At 37.1% G+C, this 22,920-nt stretch overlaps 1 protein-coding gene across 4 annotated transcripts in view; it reads right to left on the bottom strand.

Moving 5' to 3' along the window:
* Positions 1-22,920, bottom strand: part of PTPRD (protein tyrosine phosphatase receptor type D) — a 1,875,536-nt gene that overhangs the window by 1,332,635 nt on the left and 519,981 nt on the right. For all 4 annotated transcript variants that reach the window (XM_074361573.1, XM_074361575.1, XM_074361574.1 and 1 more), the window contains one exon: positions 5,705-5,812. The gene's annotated coding sequence lies outside the window, so the exon portion shown is untranslated. The remainder of the gene's footprint in view (positions 1-5,704; positions 5,813-22,920) is intronic.

Here is a 22,920-nt window from a genome sequence, read left to right as displayed (position 1 = left end):
CTTACTCTTCCTTTGCAAAGTATAAAGTCTCTCCCAGCTCCTGTCCGTGGAGCATGCCTCACCACTTCCAGTATTTGTGCTGCACAATGCATATAGATTTTTGCTCAAATAAACTTAATTTTTTACATGCCTCAGTTTACCTTTTAACACAACTAAATGCAATACACGAGTCTAGACCGGATTCCATACGGGGTGGTGGGTGGGGGGACACTACAGGAGCGGCTCAGTTGGTAACACTGATGTAATCTCCTGGTGTTCCGAAGTTTTTAATCAATGTTACATTTACTGAAGCCGACTACCCTACTGTCATTATGTAAGATTCTTTCTTTTTTTTTTTTTTGGAAACACACACTGAAGTATTTAGAAGTAAAAGGAAATTATATACGCAATCTACTCTCAAATGACTAAGGAAAAAAAGCAGTGATAGTTTGCTTCTGTGACTGAGCGTCCTGAAGAAAGCAAGCAAATGAGGCAGATGTTGACTGCCGGTGAAAGGTACTGAGGGGTTTGCTGTACTTTTCCACAGCTTTCCTGTATGTTCAATGTTGTTCCAAATCAAACTAGTTTTTTTTTTTTTTTAATCAGTAAAAAGGTAGAAGATAAAGTTAAGGAAATTTCTCAGAATAGTGAAACCAAGAGAAAGAAAAGATGAAATTTTTTTAAAAAAAGATTAATCCAGAAGATCAAATAGCTGAGTAATAATAAAGTGACAGCTGATAACATGAAAAACTATCTAAGAATGTTACCATAAAATTTGCATTTTGATCTATACCTTTTCAGCATTATATCATAAATTTGAGTTTCTATTTGTTCAATATAAATGGTATATATTACAAACATTTTTTCCAAGATTAGTTTTCAATTTCAAGTACTGCTGATTTGTAATCATGAGACTAATAAATTTTACTATAGAAAACTAAGAATATTTGAGTGTCATAGGAAAAAAGTTTTAAGGCATATAAACTATAAAACTTTGAAGGTTAATTTTGCTTGTAAGTGATACTTAAACACTGCTACGAACTTCACATGGGTAATTACTATTCTATTCTTCATAGGTATAAAACAGAATAGTTCTTTGTTAAGTTAGAAAAAATATTTTAAAACATTTGTAATTAGCAATGTTTTAGAGATCTAACACAATGGAAAATCCACAGATCACTGGAGGAGGATCAAAGAACTAAAGAAACTTCTTGGGTTAACATTTAAGACCACCAAAATTAATCACCATCCTTTTCAGTACTGCTACACATTATTAAAAGAACCCTCGCTAACTGTCCTTTTCCATTTGTCTTCTACACTAGAGGTCATTTTTTGTGTAATATACAGATATTGTTCCCTTCATCTACAATGTCATTTGCAGCTGGCCTATCATACTTGTTAGGTGTATCAGATTCAACTTTAAGAAGGCTTCGAAGTTGCTTTAACACAAGTGAAAACTTATGTCTTCTAGAAAACAATCTGCTCTGAATCACTCATTATCTTTAGCATCTAACATTAATAGTTATCACACTACGTATAATGTGTATCTGCATTATAACACACTGATACTATCAGTATATAGCTTATCTCCTTCCCTGGAGGATGGTCACTTGAAAGCAGAAATACTTTATTAATTTTATATTCCTCACAGGTCAAGGGAAATACAATGTATACAGTAGATGCTTAAGATTTTTTGAATGACTTCAACTTTTAGTTACTGAGAACCATCATTCTAAGAGTCATCCTCTTTTTTCTTTTTTAAACTTTGGTCTCTTTTCATGTAACTCACATTTTCTTAAGAAATGTGAATAAAGGACATAGAATAAACCCAGTTGAGAGTTTTGGTTTGCAGTGATCTATTTCTCCCAAATTTTCCTACACAGTATTTGGAACTGAGTGGTTTCAGTGTGATCGACATGTACTATATTTTTATTTATCTTAGGCATATATTCATGATGACTATGCATACTAATTCATATGAACAAATTCTCATCTTCTGGTAATTTCCAGTATTTTATTAGAATTTGCAAAATATCCTCATTATAGTACATCAACAAGTGTAATTTCAACCGCTAAAAAAAATTAGCATTACTACAGTTGTTGGCAAAATTAAATAATTTTTGTTGCTGCATGATGTTAGCTGCAGCTTAAATTTCATGTCACGGAGAGTTATTATTATTTTATGGTTAGAAATAATTTCCAGATCAATGAATCAGTGCTACCTTAACATTCTGTGTCTTTAATTTTCATACCACGTTTATTTTGTGAGTGGGTTTCATAAAAGGCAGTTGCTTGGGGTTGCCAAGCTCATCATCTTGGGATTTTGTCCAGAGCTGAATATTCTTTGTGATCAAAGGGCAAAAAGAACCCTCCTAAACTACTGAACCATGCTGATTTGATTGGCAGGCCACATACATGATAGTGAAAATGAGGGGACATTCTCTGTAAACACTTAAAGATACTGTATTGAAAAGCAAAGAGATATTGCACTACAGGAACAACAATTGCTTCTACCTGAGTAAAAGCAGTCTCTCTCCATAATGTGTTTGTGTGTATACACACATACACACACATATACACGTGGGTATGCTTTGGTAAGTCAAATAGATACTATTTTTCATAGTGGGTAGCAATCAATGCACACACCTGCAAAGTGCTTAAACGTTTATAAAAGGTGTCCACAAACACTGTATTAGTTGACTTACAGAATGGGGACATTTTATAAGAACAAGTAATTTAAGCCTTAGAGGCTTGAAGAGAATGTTATGCTCTGTCTGTGCTGCAGAATTTGTTCATGGTAAATATCTGAGCTCAGGTCAATCAGTACCGTATCAAAACCCCCACACCCATGTTGATGTGTTGATAACTCTAAACTATCACTATACATGTTTTCTGCCACTCTTCTACTGTCTACTTAATGTCAGCTCACACACTTTTCATGTGCATGTTGTTGGGAGAAGCATAGAAGATGGATTACCAAGAGTAAATTCACTGAAAGTAATAATGTTGCTCGCTTTGTCTATGTTAATAAAATCAACAAGCTTGCCCCTTCTCCTGTCTAGTAAGGGTAATTCAGACCTACTCAGCCTATCTGTCAGTTCTTCACACTCTTCCCTACAAGCAGGGTTTCACTTTCTAAGATTTGATATTGGAGAGGGTGGAGAGCAGAGACCCCATTAAAGAGGAATCTGAAGGAAAAGGGCAAGAAACAGCCCAGGTGAAGATGAGCACTCTGGTTCCTTTGGCATCTTGAGCTAGTGGACCATTCAAGTATGCGTTCATAGAAGGCTATCATTTTGAGAATACTAAGGGCATGGGTGTCAGTGTCATCATCCAAACACAATGTTCAGCAAGAACAAAAAGAGCAAAGGATGGACTTAGAGACCACAGTCCATGGGGAAGATATGTGCAGGCAAGTTTGAAAGAGAACACTACCAATATTCCTTACAAAGTTTTTTAAAAATGAGATGTTTACATGAGAAATTAGAAATAGTTAATTCTTCTGCTTCTAGGTAAATATACAACGTACTCATGCATCACTGAAGTCAGAAAAATTTAAGAACTGAAGAATATGGTAATGGAAATAAGTAATGAAAGATTTGATGAGTATTTTCTTATTGTGATTCTTTATACACTGATGCAATTTAAAAAAATGCAATGATATTTACAATGTGTATGATAAAAGATAGCATTAGTATTTCAAATTAATTTTGCTAAGCTTTGAACAAATATGTTAATGTGCAAATTTATGCAATGTGTAGCATTTATGGTATAATTTTCTACAAAATGAAGAGTACAGTAAGTGAGCATAATATGTACATTTATCCATTTCCACAAGTCAAATTTAGTTATTATCAATACTAATGAAAACACATTTCCACATATTTAACCTTCAAGGCTCTACTTGAATTTCATCCTTTCTTTGGGGTCTTTCCACATGTAACTAAATAGGAATCAAGCATCCTCATTATCTGAAACTCTCATTTACTGAAATAAAAGAGTTCTGTAATTATTTCTTATTATAAACTAAGAAATATAATAACCTATATACCCATGCCATTATGTTTAAATACACAGGATTTTATTCTAGTTCTATTTTATAACTTAATTTTTTTCTGAATAGAAATTAAGTTTATTATTTTTCTTCTTAAAAAAATAAATATATAAAACTCATTGTAGAGGAAAGCCTCTCTCCCTTCCCCTAAGGGTGGGAGGCTGTGAAAGCTAGCTGGGAAATGAAGTACACAGGATGGGGGACAGAGACTATCCTGCCATCCTTATCACTGCCCAGCCATGTGGGGTGGAAGGAAGGGGGACTGTAACCTGATTTTTAATCTCTGGGAAACATGGCCATGATGTTTTCATTCTACAATGCTTTCTTAAAAAAACCATTAATGATTTAATGCTCAAAATAGTAAGTTTTGGTTTTTTTCTGATTATCATAACATCCACTGTAAAGATATCAGAAAAAAGTATTAAAAATAAAAATAAAATAAAAAATCACATAGGCCTCTTTTCTATATCACTTTCTCAATAAACACACAAATTTCATCCTATGAAGAATTTTTAACCTGCCTTTTCGATTTTAAAAGTATATCTGTTCCATCTTCTATGTCATACGTATTCTTCTAAAGCAACTATTTTAATAGTTCTATAGAATTCCATTATATGACAGAAATATTTGATAAATATAAAATATTCGGGCTGTTTATCATTTTCACTGCTATTACAACGAACCGAAAAATATCCTTTAAATCTTTTCAGACATTCATAATTACTTTCTTACATTAAATCACTAGATATAGAATTGCTGTATTATTAGTGTATTTGATAAATAGACTAAATACATTTTGCATGTTTCTTTTATCTTTTTATAGCACTTGTCCTAAAAGTCTGGATAATCTTATCTTCTGCAGCCATCTTTGAATTTGTGGAAGACAGATGTGCTATGTCTATTAAAATAAGACATCTGTGTACTGTCCTACTTCAGAGGTCTTACAAACTACAAAAAATGATTTTTAAAAATTGAATTGTATAGAATATCTTTTCTCCTAAATCTATGGCCTATTACTCTATTCAACCCACAAAAGTTTTCTATTAATGTCTCTAGATGAGACGTACATTCTGGCTTATGAATTCATGAAAGTACAGACTCAGGAAGGATCATAATTAGAGTCTGTGCAACAAAAGGTCTATTTGACCCTTACTTATGATCTCTTGAAAACCAGAAATCAAAGATTCTTTTGAATGATTGGATTATCCGTCTCCTCTAATTGCATGACTCTCAAAGTGACAAAATTTGGGGTCTTCAGGGACAACTCAGCCCTTAGGCGCCTGCCATTAAGGATGGTATAGAACGATGTGTCAGTCTGAATTGCTCAATGACAACTCCAGGTTCCCACTTAAGTTACATCTAGAAACATTCTTCCTTTCCCCTAAATACTGTCCACAGTTTCATCTTTCATTCTACTTGTAGTCCAGGCATTTTGACACTCAGTTCCGAAGGAAACACATCCATCATGACCTGTCCTATCACTTCAAGTTAAAAAGAAAGAATATCCAGTGACTCTGAAACACTAGTATTTCACAACTATAATCTTTTCAAAGAAATGCCATTGTCCGACATATTGAAAGGGTAAAAGATTCAATGAGTCACTTTACAAGCTCTGTTTGGGGGAAGGGGTAGGAAAGGTGCACACATTGTGCCTTGGAGAACTTCCCTTACCTGGAGCTGAAGTCCATCACTTCCTTCAATGCTGGTGCCAACATGCCCTCAGCCAGACACCCTTAACCAGAGTATCATGGGCCAGGAACTGCTTCCTTCTTATTCCCTCTGGAACAAAATACAGTGTCAGTCACTTTTTTTCTTCCACATTCCTTCAAGCAGAACAACATATTCATTATGTTATCTTTTCCTGTCACATTAGACTCTCATTTATCAGAATGCTCAACACAAAGGAAAGACTCGTAAACTCTTCACCTCTATAATTCACACCTCAATGATTAATACAGCACCTGTATAAGGCAAAGGGACCATCCATATTTTATTTCCTATAAAATGTTCCTTATAAAAATGTTATTTATTATTTCTGTGCCAGTATTACTATCCATTTGGCTTAATTGATGTGTTAATTTAGGGAGCCATTTTCTATAAATTGCCCTTGGAGACCGTGCATCAAAATACTTTTTAAACGCCCCAAAGAAGCTAATGGTAAAAAAGAATTCAGAAAATGAAACATGTTATTTTCTACCATGAAAAGCAATTCCAGCAGGACACAGAATTTAATAGTGCACTTCCATTAGTTCTATGCCTGCCCTATTTGATATTCTTCAACTTGATACACACTGGTGAGGAACACTGATGTTCCCTCCAATGCACCAGGACGTTGCTGCTGTGGAACACAAGATGAAAAGAGACCTGACCCTACGGCCACTTGACAGAATCACAGGTTTGGCAAAAACCTAAGAGCTGGGCTGTCTTTGTAAATGGGATGCGTAAGGGCCTCTCACTGCCCAGGCCTACAGCTACCTGATCTCCAGTGCTCTCAGCCCTGCTCCAGTCCAGTGCACAATTGGATGGTTAAAGGACACATGCAAACAACGTGGCAGTATGTCCATCTTGTTGCTGTTTGTCCAGCCAGCACTTGTCTTGCCTTTGTCTCCTTCCCAAAGATCTGTAGTTTGACTCTGAACTGAACCTATTAGAGATTCTAGTATTTGTGGACATTCCCATGATGCCCACTGCCCACCCCGATCCTCAGAACCAGGGCTGAGCAGGTTGATACCCTTTCCTGCTGGATCCACCTGCTGGGGTTCCCTTGTTCTCCTTGCTGACCTTCTTGGCACTAGCCACTTATTTGACTCAGTACCTGATACCCGGCACCACCCTGCGTGGCTCCATGCACTTCCGCACATGCAAGCCCTTCCTATCTTCTAGTGTCACGTGAGCAACGACCTGTTTTGTCCCATCTTTCTATTAGCTTAGGTTAAAAGGTTTTGTCTTCATAGTACAATATGAAATGTGCAAGAAAAGCCCACTTGAATTCCTTTATAGAACTCAGCCCTGAAGAATGTTAATTGTTCTTTCCTTGAAGCCCTCTTAAAATTCAGATTTCTCTCCTTCTGGAATACATTGTGTCCCTTCCACGTCTTACCCCACTGCCACAACAGACTGTCGTCAGATCTCACTTAGATAATAACAAAAACTTGCTAAATGTTAATCCAGTGCCAACTGAAAACAGATGGCATTTTAAAATTAGGATAATTTGAAGAGAGCTTAATAGAAAACCTATTTACAGAACAGTGGGTGGTACATAAGGAGACCACAAGGGAAGGTGTGGTAGAGTTGTTATCACCCCAGGCCTGCAGGGACAAGGGCGGGGAGCAGTTACTGCCACCCAGGAGTCAGGTATGCAGAGAAGGTCTCCTGGAGACTAGCAGTGATCTTTGCTTGGAAGTCACAGGTAGCGCAAGATGACGGGATGGAAGCGAGCCCTAGCATAAAACATTCATCTTTCCCTTCCCCCTGGCCTACTGCCTGCACTACCCATGGGGCAGACCATACTGGAATCCCAAGAGCATAGGAACCTGTTGATAAACTCCATCTGGGTTGGTTTCCAGTTTTAGAGCACAGAATGGAGAAAGGTAGAGAGGGCATCTGAAAGGAGAGTAGAAGAGACCCAGCCAAAATTTGTATTCATGCTTGGGAGCATCAGGTCTGGAATCAGATGTACCCCTGAGTCTTAGCTCTACCCACAGGTGTAACTGCAGACAAATCACCTAACTTTTATTTCTCAGTATCATTATCTGTACACTGGGGATAATATGTATTTAAGACTTTTGTTAAGATTAAACTCATCACGTAGCTCGAGCATGTACTAAGTCCTTAACATATGCAGTAGTTTTAACAATTCCTCTCAAAAGGTAGAATTAAACACACCCACTCCAATCATGCTGAAGTCTTCAGCACTTGTTCTAATAGACCATGTGTTTTCAAGCCTCGCTTTCCTAAGTGTTGTTCCCTCTGCTTTAGAATTTTTTCTCCCCCGATCCTAACCCTTGTTTGCCTAGAGAATCCCTACTCATATTTTAAAGTCCAGAAAGTGATGTGAAGGCTCCTTCTCGTCTTTCCCCGGGAAAGGGAACTGTCCTGTTTCTCCATGGCACACATCACTCTGCAAAGCCATTAGACCATGTTAGTCTTAATGGACTGCGAGCTCCTTGAGGTTACATCCGACAGATTTATATCCTCAGAAGGTGCTTTACTGCCATGGTCTTAGTAGATACACAATAAATATTAACTGAATAAATGAACACATGTTACTAGATTAAGTCTGTTAGAAATTAAGGGGAAGTTTCAGTAACTTTCTTGCCTCTTTGCCCCAAGGGCACATCAATCTGTATCACATTGTTCATGGGCAAAGGTTAAAAAAAAAAAAAAAAAAAAAAAAAAAAAGTCAAGAAAACTGAAGAAATCCCAAAGGAGAACCCTAGACTTCACAACTTTTCCCTGGGACAGCCACGCTGGAAAATTCACTTCATGTCAAGCCTACCAGAAGTACTAATCCTAATAGATTTCATTTAGTGACTTACAAAACTAGGTAACTATGACTACAAACACCTCTATGCATTTGATGCATTTGAGTAATAAAACTACCAGTTAAACTGCTAACATTTTCTAAGTAAACAAAAGATTTTCCCTTCCTATTAAATATTTTCTGCTTTGTGACCAGGTAATGGATTCACCTGAGTCTAAGAAATGATATAAAGGACAAAGTCTCCCATCCTTACTTCCATCCCTCTCCATTTGCCACCCTCAACAAGACCACCTTTATTGCACCTGTGTGTCCTTGCTAAATGTATTTCTGCAAATGCAGTTATTTATGTATATTCTCTTTCCTCACCTCCCTTAAAAATTTGCATGTTTCACCCTCATTACACTTTTTTTATCTAAACTAACTTTGAGGTCTTTTATGTTAGCAAATAAATAGCATCTTTATCATATTTAGCTCCACATATTTCTATTTTTCTGATATACCATAAGTTATTTAACCAGATTCCTCAAAAATCTGTTTTTCAAAACTTTCACTTACAATAAATGACTTGGTGTAAGTAAGTTAGTATCTCATAGGAGCTTTCCTAGGAGCATGTGGAGGGAATTCAAAGGTGAGTGCATTTGTAACTTTGAAATATATTTACTAATTATCCTCCATGAGAATCAAACCAGTTTCTGCTCTTCCCAGCAATCTATGAAGACTGCTTGGGTGGGCGGAGTCTGATTCTTGAAAATCTGATAGGTGAAAAATTGCATTTTTAGCATTATTTTATTTACCATTTTAAAAATTATGAAAGGTTTAGTGTCTTCTATGACTAACACAAGGATATTGTACATTCTTTTATGTGAAGTTTCTATTACCAGCCTTCACCATTTTTATTATCCCAACTCTGTTTCACACATTCTTTTTTGTACTACGTATTTTCAAAATGAAGCAAAGTCATTAACAACATCAGCAAAATATTCTTCTATGTTTAGTTTTTTTTTTTAATGCTTTTGTCCCCAAGCTTCTTGCAATCCTATACATTAAAAAAAGCTAAATAGTACAAACCTAAATATCACAAAGAGGTCCCACAGTGCCCTCTGGTGGCAATCTGATTCATTGCATCTTCCCTGCTTTAACTTGGGGCAAAAGTAGGTAGATACAGCTTGATGTTCAGACTCTTCATTAGCCTCTAAGCCTAGTTCAAGTCTCCTCAACTCTGGGACAATATGAAACTACACTCACGATGAAAATGAAAAGACTTTAAAGCTAAGCCAGCCTTCAAGGAACCAGGTGTGTTCCTTCAAGTTGGTGGGCGTCCTAATAGGCAGAGTTCATTCCTTTTCTAGTTTTTGGATTTTTTTTTTCCCCTCTTTTCTTTCCCCCTGGGTGCTTTTAAACATGATCCTGGAGTATTTTCTCAGTGAGCTGCAGTGCAGGCTTGTTACAGGCAGTCAGGCTCTGTTCCACCCTTCCCTGCTTATCAGTGAAATCAAACAGAATACCATCAGCCTCTAGAATTCCAAGTACTAAAAATATCAAAGTCAGCTTAGTCAGAAACCTGACATCCATTTCACTTCATTCATTCTGCAAGTATTTCAAATACTATTTGCAGTGTTCTAGGTACTTGTGAATTTTTCAGTGAGTAAAGCAGACGAATCTGTCCTCTTGAAGCCTATCTTCTACTTGTAGGAGACATAATATGTCATTAAGCAAGAACACTGTATTAAAAACACACAGGTCTGTGACTGTCCAAGGTGGAGGGGGGAAGGAGGGTCAATCTGAACAAGAAAGAAAGGGTAGGCCTCTCTGAGACCATAGCATCTGTGTAAGAATTTGAAGGAGGTTCAGGAACGATGTTGTTTCCCAGAGGAAGGGCCTCCCGGACGTGGAGTGTGAAGGCCATCGCATACTTGCTAAGTGTGGTGGACATGTGAAGGAAGCCCTCTGAGGATTAACAGACCTCTTCGCCCAGCTGCCGGGAATGCTGCCAATGCCAGCCCCACTTCTCATCCCACTTTGAAACTGCCCTGAGCTGGCTGTGCTGCCTCACCAAGGCCTCGCTCAAGGGCCACCTCACCCACTGACTGGTGGACACAGAGCATAAAGGGCTAGTCTGTAGCCACAACGCAGAACAGCTTCCCGCAGTGTTGGCTGAGCCCTTTGTTGAGATGGTACTGAAGCCCATCCCACTGGCTGATCCCTGCTTTCTTCCCTTTTCTTTCAGATAATCCCCAGAACACCCTCTATAGACTTGTGCGCTCATCTGTCTTAGTCTGCTTGGCTGAGGAACAGCAAGGTACCCCACTGAAAACAACTTTTGTTCATTCTCACAAATACTCAGAGTGTCTAGCATAGGCTAACACCAATCTTGGTGCTTATAATACATCAGTAAAAGAAAAATTTTTTTCATATGGAGATTAAATTCGTGGAGAGAAATTTATTAAGATACATTGTAAATAATATAGCAATTAATGCTAAGGAGAAAAAGCAACAGAAGTTAAGCAATGTCTGGGAAGGGATTGCAATTTAATTGGGAAAATTTTACATGTAAATTTAAGGTATATGGAATTACATAAATCAACATTTGAGCAAAGATCTGAAGGACATGAGGGAGCCAGCCTGTGGATAACTGGAAGAAAGCATTCTAGGCATAGGCAATATGGAAACAAAGTCTGAAAAGAATAGGTTGTTAAAAAAAAAAAAAAAACAGCAGGAGATCTAGTTTGTTAGTAATACATTGAATGAGAGACAAATAGGATAGAAGTCAGAGTAAAAGAAGAGACATCATCTAAAACTGAGTATGTTATGGTAGGAATCAGAGATACTGAAGGAGGATTAATAAAATGGCCGCACTTAGGCTAACAGATTGCTTATTCTTATGCTTGCCCTTAAAACAGTCAACTGACCTGACTGACCATTTGCTACTCACAGTTCCAGGCCCACTGTTAAAACTAAAGCTATTGATCTTACTGTTTCTACTTTATTCCAGTAATCGAAAGCTATAATCATGCTTGGTCTCTGAGTCGATCTCCAGGGAGAAGGTCACAGGACTTTAAGCTTACAAAATAGCCTGAATTACCAAGAAGACCACACCTTGAGTGCTTACAAGACAAAGAGATCTAACCGCTGGCCTCTATAGAATTGGTTGCCTGGAGGCATCATGACGCCATTCTGTCTTCTGATGAGAAAATGATTCTGTTGATTGTTATTGATGTTTTATTGTTTGAGCTATGGCTATATAACCACCCCATCCCATCCCCAAGGTGGGTTCACAGTTTTGAAGGCACTAGTCTGCTGTGAGCCCCCTTTGCTCTGGAAAGCAATAAAATCGCCTATTTTCTTCTAAGCTCCAAGACCTTGTCTCTGGGTTATTGGCTCATCAGGGATGGGGGCTGATCCTTCGGCAACAATACTGGCTTTGACTCCAAATGAGATGGAAAACCAGTGGAGGACTTTGACTAGAAAACCAGAAAGATGTCTCTGGCTGGATTTTCAGAAAGCACTAAATGTGGATAAAGTCAGAAGCAAAGAAACAAGACTAGAGCAACAACAGATCAGTGTGGCTTGAACTAGAGCAGAAACAGTAGAGGTGGCTACAATGGGTTAGAATAAGGGTATGTTTGAAGATAGAAAAGACAGCATTTGCCAAAAGATTCAATGTGGGATATTAGATAAACCCTAACTCCATGATTTTGGATGTCATCACAACGGGAGAAACAGAGTTGGCTTCTACTTAGAGCAAGAGGGACTACCAAGGCTTAGAGGGAGTTACCAAGAGAGCCATCATTGGGGAAGTGGTAATTTCAAGATGCTCACCAGGCACTCAAATGAAAATGTCCAATAAAGAGCAAGGTAAAGGTGTCTGAGATTCAGGCAGGGGACTCTGCCTGCAAGTGTCAATTCCTAAGTCACTGGAACACAGGTGGTATTTAAAAGCCCTGAGGTAAAATGAAAGGAGTGAGTGTGGTTTGAAAAGAGGTCCAAAGACGGAAACCTTGAGTACTTCAACTGTTACAGACAGAGAACAGAGAGAAATCAGCAAAGGAGAATGAAAAGGAGCGATTAGTGAGGTAGGCAGGGAAGTCAGTTGCGTTCCAGGAGCCAAGTAAAAACAGCATGTTCAACTCTGTCAACTGTTGCTCGTAAGTCACACGAGATCAAGACTGGGGATTATTCATTGTCTCTACAATTCAGGGACCATGGGACACCATGACGAAATGGGCTTTAGTGAACTGGTGAGGGTGACGATAGAATGGGGAAGAAAAAAGACAAGTCAGGAGGGCAGATACTGGAGAATATATACACTATTTACATGCACAAGCTAATGAAGACCAGACTTACATCAAAAAACAAGCCTTATTCAGTTAAGTCTTTGAAATCCTATAGACCATGTTCCCTCAATACAACTGAACTAAGTTGAAAGTCAGTAACAAAAAGGTAACTCAAACCTGTATGTCTGGATATTTGTTTTAAATGGTAAATAACCAGGTAAATAATTTGTTTCAAATGGTAAATAATGGTAAATAAATTAGTGTACTGTAAAAACAACATAAGCCGAATGACAATAGAACTACCGTGAATTAAAACTTGAGAAGCCTTTTGGATCTTTACCCCCTCTGCCCTGTTTCCCTTTCACAGACTCAATACTGTTTCTAAGATGGTACTTAGAAGATTCACCATACAAACAAAAATCACTGTTCTGTATCCTTTTTCTCAAATAACTTGATTATATGCTCATCTTCCTCACTAGACTTTAGGCAATTTAAAAGCATTTATACATGTTGGTAACTTTTAGCACTCAGCAAAATACCTAGTAGGTGGGTGGTACTCAAGGCTTGCTTATTTAATGAATGGGTGAGATGAATTCTTGAACAGTTAGCTATTTTACAGCTTGTTAGGTAGAATGGGAGGGTGTACAATGCCAATGGATGGCTGAAAAATAAATCTAGATTATTGAGTGCCATGTAGGACATCAGTTAAATTGTGCGGAATTAATGTTTTTAAGAAAAAAATCACTCTTCAAACTAGCTGCAGAAATGAACTCAGAAAGTGCAGGGTTCAATAGCTGCTTCTCACCTCCCAGAGAGATCCACGCCTGAGGCTTGCTCTGACCTTTTGCCTGGCTCTTACTCAAGCATATTCTTATTGTAAAAGGGAAACATACTTTTTTTTTTTTTTCTTTATTGCAGGAGCTACCAATGTTTTTCTCAGCCCATGCCTGGAAACATCATAAAGAGATTTTCACAATAAAATTAGAAGTAAAACCTCATGAGTCCCACTGTAACAGAAACTTTTTTAATTGAAGAAAAGTTCTCTGTGAAGCAAAACTCTGAGTATGTGCAGACTCGTTACTGTTTTGTACTGCAAATAACAGAATGAATGATGATTATATATATATGAGAATCCTGATTTTGGAAGCCATGCAGAGACTTCTATTTGCTTGTGAAAACCAGAAAATGTTGGGAAAGATAAGAGAATTAGGTTGAGTCCAAAAATACCACAAGAGGAATCATCTTTTATTAGAAAAATAAAATGACTTGGCTGAGGTGAGAAGTTGACACTTCCCTTTTATCATGTACTTCTACAGAGAGAAGTTGATTCAGTATGGTGAGCCATTTGGTTATGCAAATTTTTCACTAGCTTTCAACAAGGCACCTTGGAATGGTATGTTAAAATGTAGGTGTCTAAATCCTTTTCTAGCTGTTTAACATATACTCTCAAGATGACAATAAAACTGAAAATATTGCATGCAAGTAGTGAAAGGCCTAGTTAAATTTTCACCCTCATTCTTGGTTGTGAAGGCTTAAATCCCTTAAGTGAGCACTGCTGTGAATATTTCATATTCCAAGAAGACAACTGTGCTTCACATAACGTTTGTGAAACTAGATAAACACTATTTTTGCACATAAATATCCGAGGAATGTGCCTACCAAGGTTATTTCATTAAATTGACCAACCCTGAAAGTGAGTCTCTGTCTACTGAGAACAAATCAAGAAAGGTGGCAATATAAGAGTGCTACGGAACATCATTAGTCTGGAAGGAAGCTATAGTTTCCTTGTTGGAGAAATATCCTGCTTGCAAATTACCACTTTTCTTTCCTTCATAATGTTACGAGGCCAGAGAGAAGGCCAAAGTGAAAATTTAGAGCATGAATATTTGCCAAGATGTTTACTGATGATCCTAAAATGTATTTATTTACTTGTTTGCCTTCTGTTGTCCTCATTGCTCAAGACCCTATTTCAGTCATCTTTATGAAGATGAGGCTACTCCCTGCAAAGTGCAGTTAGTTTTTCACTTTACTTATGAACTACACTGTCATTTTCTGTCAGCACTATTCTCACTGTATTTTTTAAATAAGGTTATCCTCCCTTATGAGACTAGAATATTTTAAGAAATATGTATCCCTTATTGCTACCACTCTCTTCTCTTCAGATCTGCCCTCAATCCACTCCATGTCCAGTGCCTAACATCATGCCTAGAAAACAGTAAATTCTTTTAAGTGTTTAGTGATAAAAATGACTGAAGAGAACATAAAAAAATTGTCAAAGTTGAAGTCAAAATTTAGAGGCAAAAGTCAAATAGCCATGTAATTTTGGCTTCTGGCTTCTCTTTGGTGATTCATTTATTTACCAGATGACACAATGCTACATCTATGTCTTGCAAAGGTATAATTTTAAGAATAAATAAGCAGTGTTTTGCCAAACATTAGTTAAAGTGTATCCAAGCCACTTGTGACCCAACAGCAGTAACTTCAGAAGCACTGAAAATATTATCAGCCTAAGGCCCTCAAAACTGACAGCACTGGGTAACACATGATCTTAGCATTGGTACAAAGGAAAAGGACTGAAGAAGTTTTATAACAATGAGAGGAAACTGCCAAAAACAAAATGACAGTCAAATTCTAAAACCTATTTGAAATCCAAATAAAACATGGAATAGTAGAGTTACACCATATAAATAAAATATTCAGGCACAGTGAACACCACTGTAACTGACAATGGCAGGAGAGTGGGTGTAATATTTTTGCAGAAGAGGGAAGGGTAACCAGTATAAGCAAGCAAGATGTTTAACAAGGAAAAATGTAATTCAGATAAAGTTCAAATATAAGGGGGAAAGAGAATTAACGATTTTCTATTATATTTAATTCCCCCCTCTAGGATCTTCGCAAAATCTGCTATTACTAAGTGTCTGCCATTCTTCGTACATTAAGCCAAGTAGTAGTTATTTCTAAACATCTTGGAAGATTTTTAAGGTTGCAACTAAAGCTCAGCATTCTCCACACCAGGGCTTCCCATCCTTCACAGGATATTTAGATTTTTTTTAAAATTCTCTTCCCCTCTTTCCTCATTCTAGTTGTCTTTTATTTCTCGGACCTGAAAGTGTCTCTAACAATACTAATGGCACATCATTTTTTTTGTTGTTGTTGTTGTTGTTCTTGTTGTTCTGACTTCTGGACCAACTGCGTTAAAGACAGTAGGAACCAAGCATGACACTAGAAAGACTCAGAGGAAAGGATCTGGGGGCTGGATTACTCCCTGGTGTGATTTAAGAGACTCTGCTCTGGTGGTGCTTAGGGTGGTGATAGCCATGGCACACAAACACATCACAAGCATGAGGACTTTTCACCTGCGCTGAATTAGGCTCACAGGAAGAATAAAGGTGAAATACCAGCTGTCTGTAGCCCTTAACAGTGCAGGGACGGTGGTCAATGTGGGTAGTTGTGGAGAGATCTAGCTTCTGTTAACTGCACCCGAAGCCCTGAGATAAAAGTAACAGGCTCAGGGCATCCAACCCCAATTCAAAGCAAACCATAAAAGCCTGAGGGCCTCTACAGCAGTTTTTGAAGATATTCTTATCTTCTCTGAAAATCAGACCTAGAATTTAATTGATGGGGTGGCAGAAGTGCAGGGGACCACTGATGGCTGGAGAGTCCTAAATCGAAGTCATGGCCTTCATTTTAAACAGTGTGGGACACAAAGTCCTATGTGAGGACATGAGTGGATGAGCCCACAAAGTTTGAACTCCTGACTCCTCTGAATCCTCTTGGTCAGTAGAAGTAGTACTCTTCAACTTTTTAGAGACAAGTTGCACCTTCCCTTGCCTGGGGTATGTACAAGGGTATTACTTAAAATAGATTTATCAATAAATAGTGTAATTCTCCTCAAGATCCCAGCCTATAACCTGTCCTTGCCTTCACGCTGTAACAAGGGTGAGGTCTCAGCACAGTATGAAGGGGCAGATACAATCCCTGCTTTAGGAATAACCCTCAAGGACTGCAGTACTTAGCAAACGTAACACAGCAGGGACCAAGATTAAACTTGGAGTCTACTCAGTTCCTTAGTTCATGGTCGAGGGAGAGGCAGCATTTGCCTGGATATGAGAAGAATGTGACACACAGAACTTACTCATGGTGTGAATTCTGTGTTCCACAGGAACCCAAAGTACAAAATATCCAAACGGATAAATGAATAAATAAATGGAGGAGAAGCAACAAACATCCTATGCAGAACAATTCCAATAATTTATATGGATACTCTGCCCTCAAGGAGGTAGAATCTAACTCTCAGTCGGGGCTATGCAAAGTGACTCGTTTCTCAAGAGTACAATAGTGAAAGGAAAGGGGTACAAAGGACAAGGAATAGAGCTGAATGAATAAAACTAACCTATATGAAGGTACAGTGTAATGCCAATGTAGACTACCACAACAGAAAAAAAAAAAGTTAAGTATTTTAAAACTCAAACGTAAAAATATACAAGATTGACAATATATTTTAAAAAGAGTAATAGGAATTCAGTAAAATCTTCACTGTGGTGAAGAAATGGAGTGTTACCTCAAGCTTTACAAAAAACAAAAATACTGAGGATTTACTACTAACGAAATCTCACTAGAGGAACTTACAAAGCATGCAGTTTAGGGAGGACATAAAACATGCAGTGGAAGAATGATATACAGAGGAATGGAGACCCAATACTGGCAGATATATGGCTACATTAAACCAAATATGGACTACATAATGGTGGAACGCACCCACTTGGGGAACATTAACAAATCTGAAATAATAAAGAGTAATATGAATAAAAATGAGTTGACAAATCTGTACCATTTGATTCTAACTCATTCCTCCCAAAGTTGTTTTTTTTAAATATTTACATAGCATGGTGTTAGCAATTTTCATGTCTATAATCTTTTCACATGACAACTCAGTTAAATCATTCATTTTATAGATATATATCTATATACACACACATACCTACGCACACACATTTTTTTTTTCAACTACAACTATGAGCTATGTATTAGAAACATATACCAAAAACCTAAGGGCACTGAAATGATGGAGAAGTGAAAGGATGGAGAATATTAAATACTAACCCAAACCAAACTTGTGTAGCAAAATTAATATCAGAAAAAGACAAGTCTTGGAGCAAAAATTACTACTAGATTTGGTTTGCCAATATACAATGATAAAAATTGCAGAATTCATATGCACCAATTTTCAAAGAAAGTCCTATTTGAATAAAAACATCACTGATAGAGTCTTCTGGAAATGTGAATATGCAAAGAAAGACATTTTAAGCTGGGATGAAGACTAATAAAGATATAATAGACAAAAGATGTGAAAAGGAAGAATTTATACAAAGATCAGCCAACAGCATAATTTAATCCCCAGTAAAAAGTGTAAAGATGTAAATTTTGGGAGGGGACATTAGAAAAATAGGTCAAGGGATAGAAACAGATGCTCTTGAATACAAAGTTAATAAAGCAAAGGAGTAACATTTAAGTGCAGTTTTCTGGATTTTAGGGAAATAAGCACAGTGATTTAATGAGTTCAGAGAAAAGCCAAATGGAAGCAAGCAAGCAAGCAGACTGAGCTAAAGGACTTACTCCAGGAAGGAGAGAGGACAGTGCTGATGGGAAAAGAAAAGATGTGGAGAGCAAGGAGGTAGAGGAGAGGGTGTAACCAAAGACTTTGGAGCCTGGTGACTAGAAATTGGTGATATTATTAGAGTGATTCAAGGGGTAGGAAAAGAACAAACTTGGAAATTATTGAGTTTAGTTTGAGCATTGCTTTTAGAAATGAAAACTATCCAAGCAAAAATGATCCTCAGGTATGTGAAATTCAAGGACCAGAGTTAAGCTGATGGGGGTTACAAAGGGAAAGTGAAAGCAGACAGAAGTACATCTTTAGTGGGGGAGGGTATAGCTCAAGTGACAGAGCATATGCTTAGCACACACAGATCCTGGGTTCAATCCCCAGGACTGCCTCTAAAACTGAGTAAACTAATAAGCCTAATTACCTCCTTGCCCCCTAAAAATAAATAAAATTAAAAAATAAAGTCACCTAGAAAACGTTAAAAAAAAAAAAAAAGCACTATATCTTTAGTATGTCTCCCAAAAGGGAAAAACAGGTTACATGGAATGAATTTGAGTGTGTTTTACCTGCAGAGGTTCCTTTTCTTTCAACCTAGCATACTTCTCTGACCAGAAGAACCTGGCAAGTGTTAGCACTGTTTTATCTCCTATAGTTGATTCTATAGTATTTCTGGTCCACATAGGTAATAGAATCCCTTCTTAATTAAGAAGAGTACCTTCCTAAATCTACCTTAAGCAAAATTGCCCAATGTTTTTAATGTCAAGAACAAGTATTGCCAACTTGTTTATTCTCCATAATTCATTTAGGGAGGAAAGAAAGAATGGAAGAAAGAGAGAGAGAGAAAGACAGAGAAAGACAGAGGAAGAAAGCAAGCAAGAGAGAGAGAGAGAAAGTGGGAGGGAGGAAGAAAAAGAAAGAAACAAAGAAATGGCAGGTTGTTTACATAAATATGCAGAATTTGAGAAAATAATAAAAGTAAAACATAAAATCAAAGAGCTGTGAAGCTTAAAGGGTTCATCAGAAGCCCCACGTGAACTTTAATTCATTTTCTCTTTGAGATGAACAATCCCAACAGATAGCACTCAGGGAAGAGCAGCTTACATAATGTTGTCAATAACTTGGATGAAGTGTTTTATTCACATTTTAAACTATCATTACCATTTAGTTGCCTGGAGAAACAAGGAACTTACAGTGATGAAGACAATTCAGGCTCACACGCTTGAGACTAATTCCCTAAATTCAGCCGATAATTTCTATGCATTTTCTCTATGGAAGTGACATATGTTATTGATTAGCAGAAACTCTGGGTTAGGGTAATGGGTATTAAACTCATCTAGCCCTATACGTATTTTCCCCTTAGAAAATTTTTACTTTGTATTCAACTTGTGACCTTCTCTTTTCCAAATTCCTTTCAAACTTAAGACCTGAATTGCATTAAAAAGCCGTTTTTCTACAGTACTGAGGTTTTCTGTGTGTGTGTGTGTGTGTGTGTGTGTGTGTGTGTGTGTGTGTTTTGCCACCATGCAGGAAAGCAAGCAGAATTGTCAGTTATGACCACAATGCTCTTCTCAATTTTATCAATGTTACTCTTCCTCCTGCTAGAGGAACTTTGTCCTCTTCATAGTCCATCTAAAATGCTGGAAACAAAGTAAACCTAACAAAATGCTGAATACATTTCAAGAGGGGATTTTGAAAATCCCTTTGGATATGGATCTATACCTGAAACAAAATTGTTCTTTTACTCAAATTTTCCTGTAAACACGCTAAAATAGGAAAATGTACAAGGAAAATTTGGAGTTTACACAATCCACTATTCAGCTGTGTCTGCTATGTCCCCTTACGGTACCATGTTACTATACATAGTCATAATATCTATTGAGAACCCAGAATGGACTGTTCAAAATGATAAAAAAAACCTCTTGATATATTCTTGGATTCATCATTGAGTCTCAGTTGTCTCTCATGTAGTCAAGATACAAGTCCCAGTAATGCCCCTACAGGGAGAATTCCATTAATATAAAAAGAAGGAAGCATTTTAAAAACCTTTCATTTACCCCTTCATATTTTTATTTCACATTTATTGAAGCATAGACATGTATTAGACACACCAAGACATGATCATTTCCCTTAAATCACATGAAATATTAAAGTATAAGAGAATGTGATGAGAGCAATGTAGGAATGCCTAAGAATGAGTAATACGACTAGAGTAATGTAAAGATGTAACTGAGAGACCTACACACCAGGGAACAGGCTAGGGGTGTCCTAGCCAGCCTTAGGGTTTGGAACATACTAAGTGATGAGATGGTGATGCAGAGGAGAGGGCATTCCCAGTATAAGAGGCAGCATGATCAACGGTAGGAGATTAGAAGCATCCTGGTGTGATATAAGAATAGTAAGAATCCACTATGAGCATAAAATAGAGTATATTATTTAAAGGGTACCTGATAATCCTAGAGAAATAATATAACATTTCATTCTTTATTGCAGCCAGAGAAATCAAAATTAGAAACAAGGTTAACAGGAAGTCAGGCAAATTTACTGTTTTTAATTCTTCTGTAAACATTTAACACTCAGATCTAAACAATTCTTGTCAAATTCAGACCATTTTTTAAAAATGAAAGAACTTACTAGATCACATTAAATTGAATCACATGCACCTAAATTTTCAATTACTGCTAATTACCAACATTTAATGCTCTAAGTCTATTTGCCACTCAACAGGTCCCATTAAGTCCCATTAACAGCAACAGAAATTCTGCGGGAACTGACAAAACAAATACCTCTGTGTGTACATAGTTTTCTCCTTTATAATTAACCTCTGCCTTCTGCCCAGTTTCTTAAGTTTGACATTTTAATTCCTTCAATGAAAATGATTGGATTGTGATGAAAACCAGACAGTAGCCTCATTATGTACATCAAAGTACCAGAGAGAGTAGCAACATCACAGATACTGGCCTATTCACCAGTACAAAGTTCACTGCCATGAAATAGGCAGCACAAAATACGCAGTCAAAAAGTGGAATTTTGGGTAAGCAAAGCTGATTTGATGTGTAATCTCTAAACAGGAGAAAGTAAAAGAGATTCTTTCATGGTAATGAAACCCAAAGTCCAGTTAAAGACAAAGGTGTTATCACTTGATAGCTTTAGAATTCATATGTATATATATATACACACACACACATACATACACACACACACCCATATATAAAAAAATTACCTTCTGGGTTCAACCTAGTTCCTTGAAGATACTTTTAACAACTTCAATGATGTTAATTAAAAGGCTGCCAAAGCGTTTATCAACATTAAACAATTAGATTCATAAATATTTTAGGCCAGAGTCAAATTGTTAAGTTAGAAATGATTCTACTCATCCCAAGGTAAACAAGTGGTACCCCTATGTTTTCATTTTTATGGGCACTCCTCTCATATACTTATGTATGAATGACATACCATAGCTTACTTCAAACTGCATTTGTTCAAGTATGTGTATGACTTGCCTCCATGGGTTTTGAACTGTAACCAGAGAAATCTGTTCTCTTAAATTGGGACTCAAATTGGGTTTTTCCAATTGGGAACTCAAGTACTTACCAAGTTAATATTGAATTTGCTTTGGGAGTGAGGGAATCCAGCTATCAAATATTTAACCACTACCAGGACAGGAAGCCAAGCCGCAGAGAAGCTTGCTGGAAACTTTTTACTTTTAAAAAATATGATGTATTTGAGACAGGTGTGGGTCATGGGGTTAGTATGTTTCCCATGATTTAGAAATAGAAGCCCAAGTGGGAGAACACCTTCTTTCTGGATAATTCCAGATAGTAGTTCAAACGTAGAATAAACTGTAGAAGGGCTCGGCAAGGCTGATCCTGATTTCTTTCACAGGAAAAATGGAGCAAAGAACACCTTAGTCACGATTCATAATGGACATCTGAGTAAAACCTCTTGATGGAGGTCAGAAGTGGAGAAAACCGTGTTTCCCAGTAGAACCTTAGAAGGGCTTCATTTTCAATAGTTTTAGTGTAAGATTATTCACCTGTGCATAGCAAGCTAGACTACATTTCTTTAGGAAAAATGTTTTTATCTCTATTACTTGTACCTTAATGTGCTCAAAGTGAACCATTTTAATAAAATGAATCAAAGCTTAGTTGTTTGTTTGGTATAAATATGAGATTTGTATATTTTGTGTTTAAACCAGAAAGTATAATATATACTCCAAGACCTGATTTAACTACCTACTTTTCATATGAAAATTGAGCAAATAATAAAATTTCATTTTTGCTTTGCTTTCCCCCTTTTGCTAGATTGAGTGTTAATGATCAAGTCTAACATTAATAGGAATTAATAATTCTTTTTTGGAATTTTTGGTTTTGGTTTTGGAAGCTCTAAGTCAGTAACTGTCTTAGTGACTTATTTCATCCTCATGTAATCTAAGAACTGTAATTTGAAAAGATGAAACAGGTACCCGTGTGTGTGTGCTCACACAAATGACACAGATGGAGCCTAAATTAGCATATTCTTCCAGATC

The sequence above is a fragment of the Camelus bactrianus genome, chromosome 4 (assembly GCF_048773025.1).
Source record: "Camelus bactrianus isolate YW-2024 breed Bactrian camel chromosome 4, ASM4877302v1, whole genome shotgun sequence".
Classification (NCBI taxonomy): domain Eukaryota; kingdom Metazoa; phylum Chordata; class Mammalia; order Artiodactyla; family Camelidae; genus Camelus; species Camelus bactrianus.
Note: the sequence above shows the minus strand (reverse complement) of the source record. Positions and strands in the feature narration are given on the sequence as shown.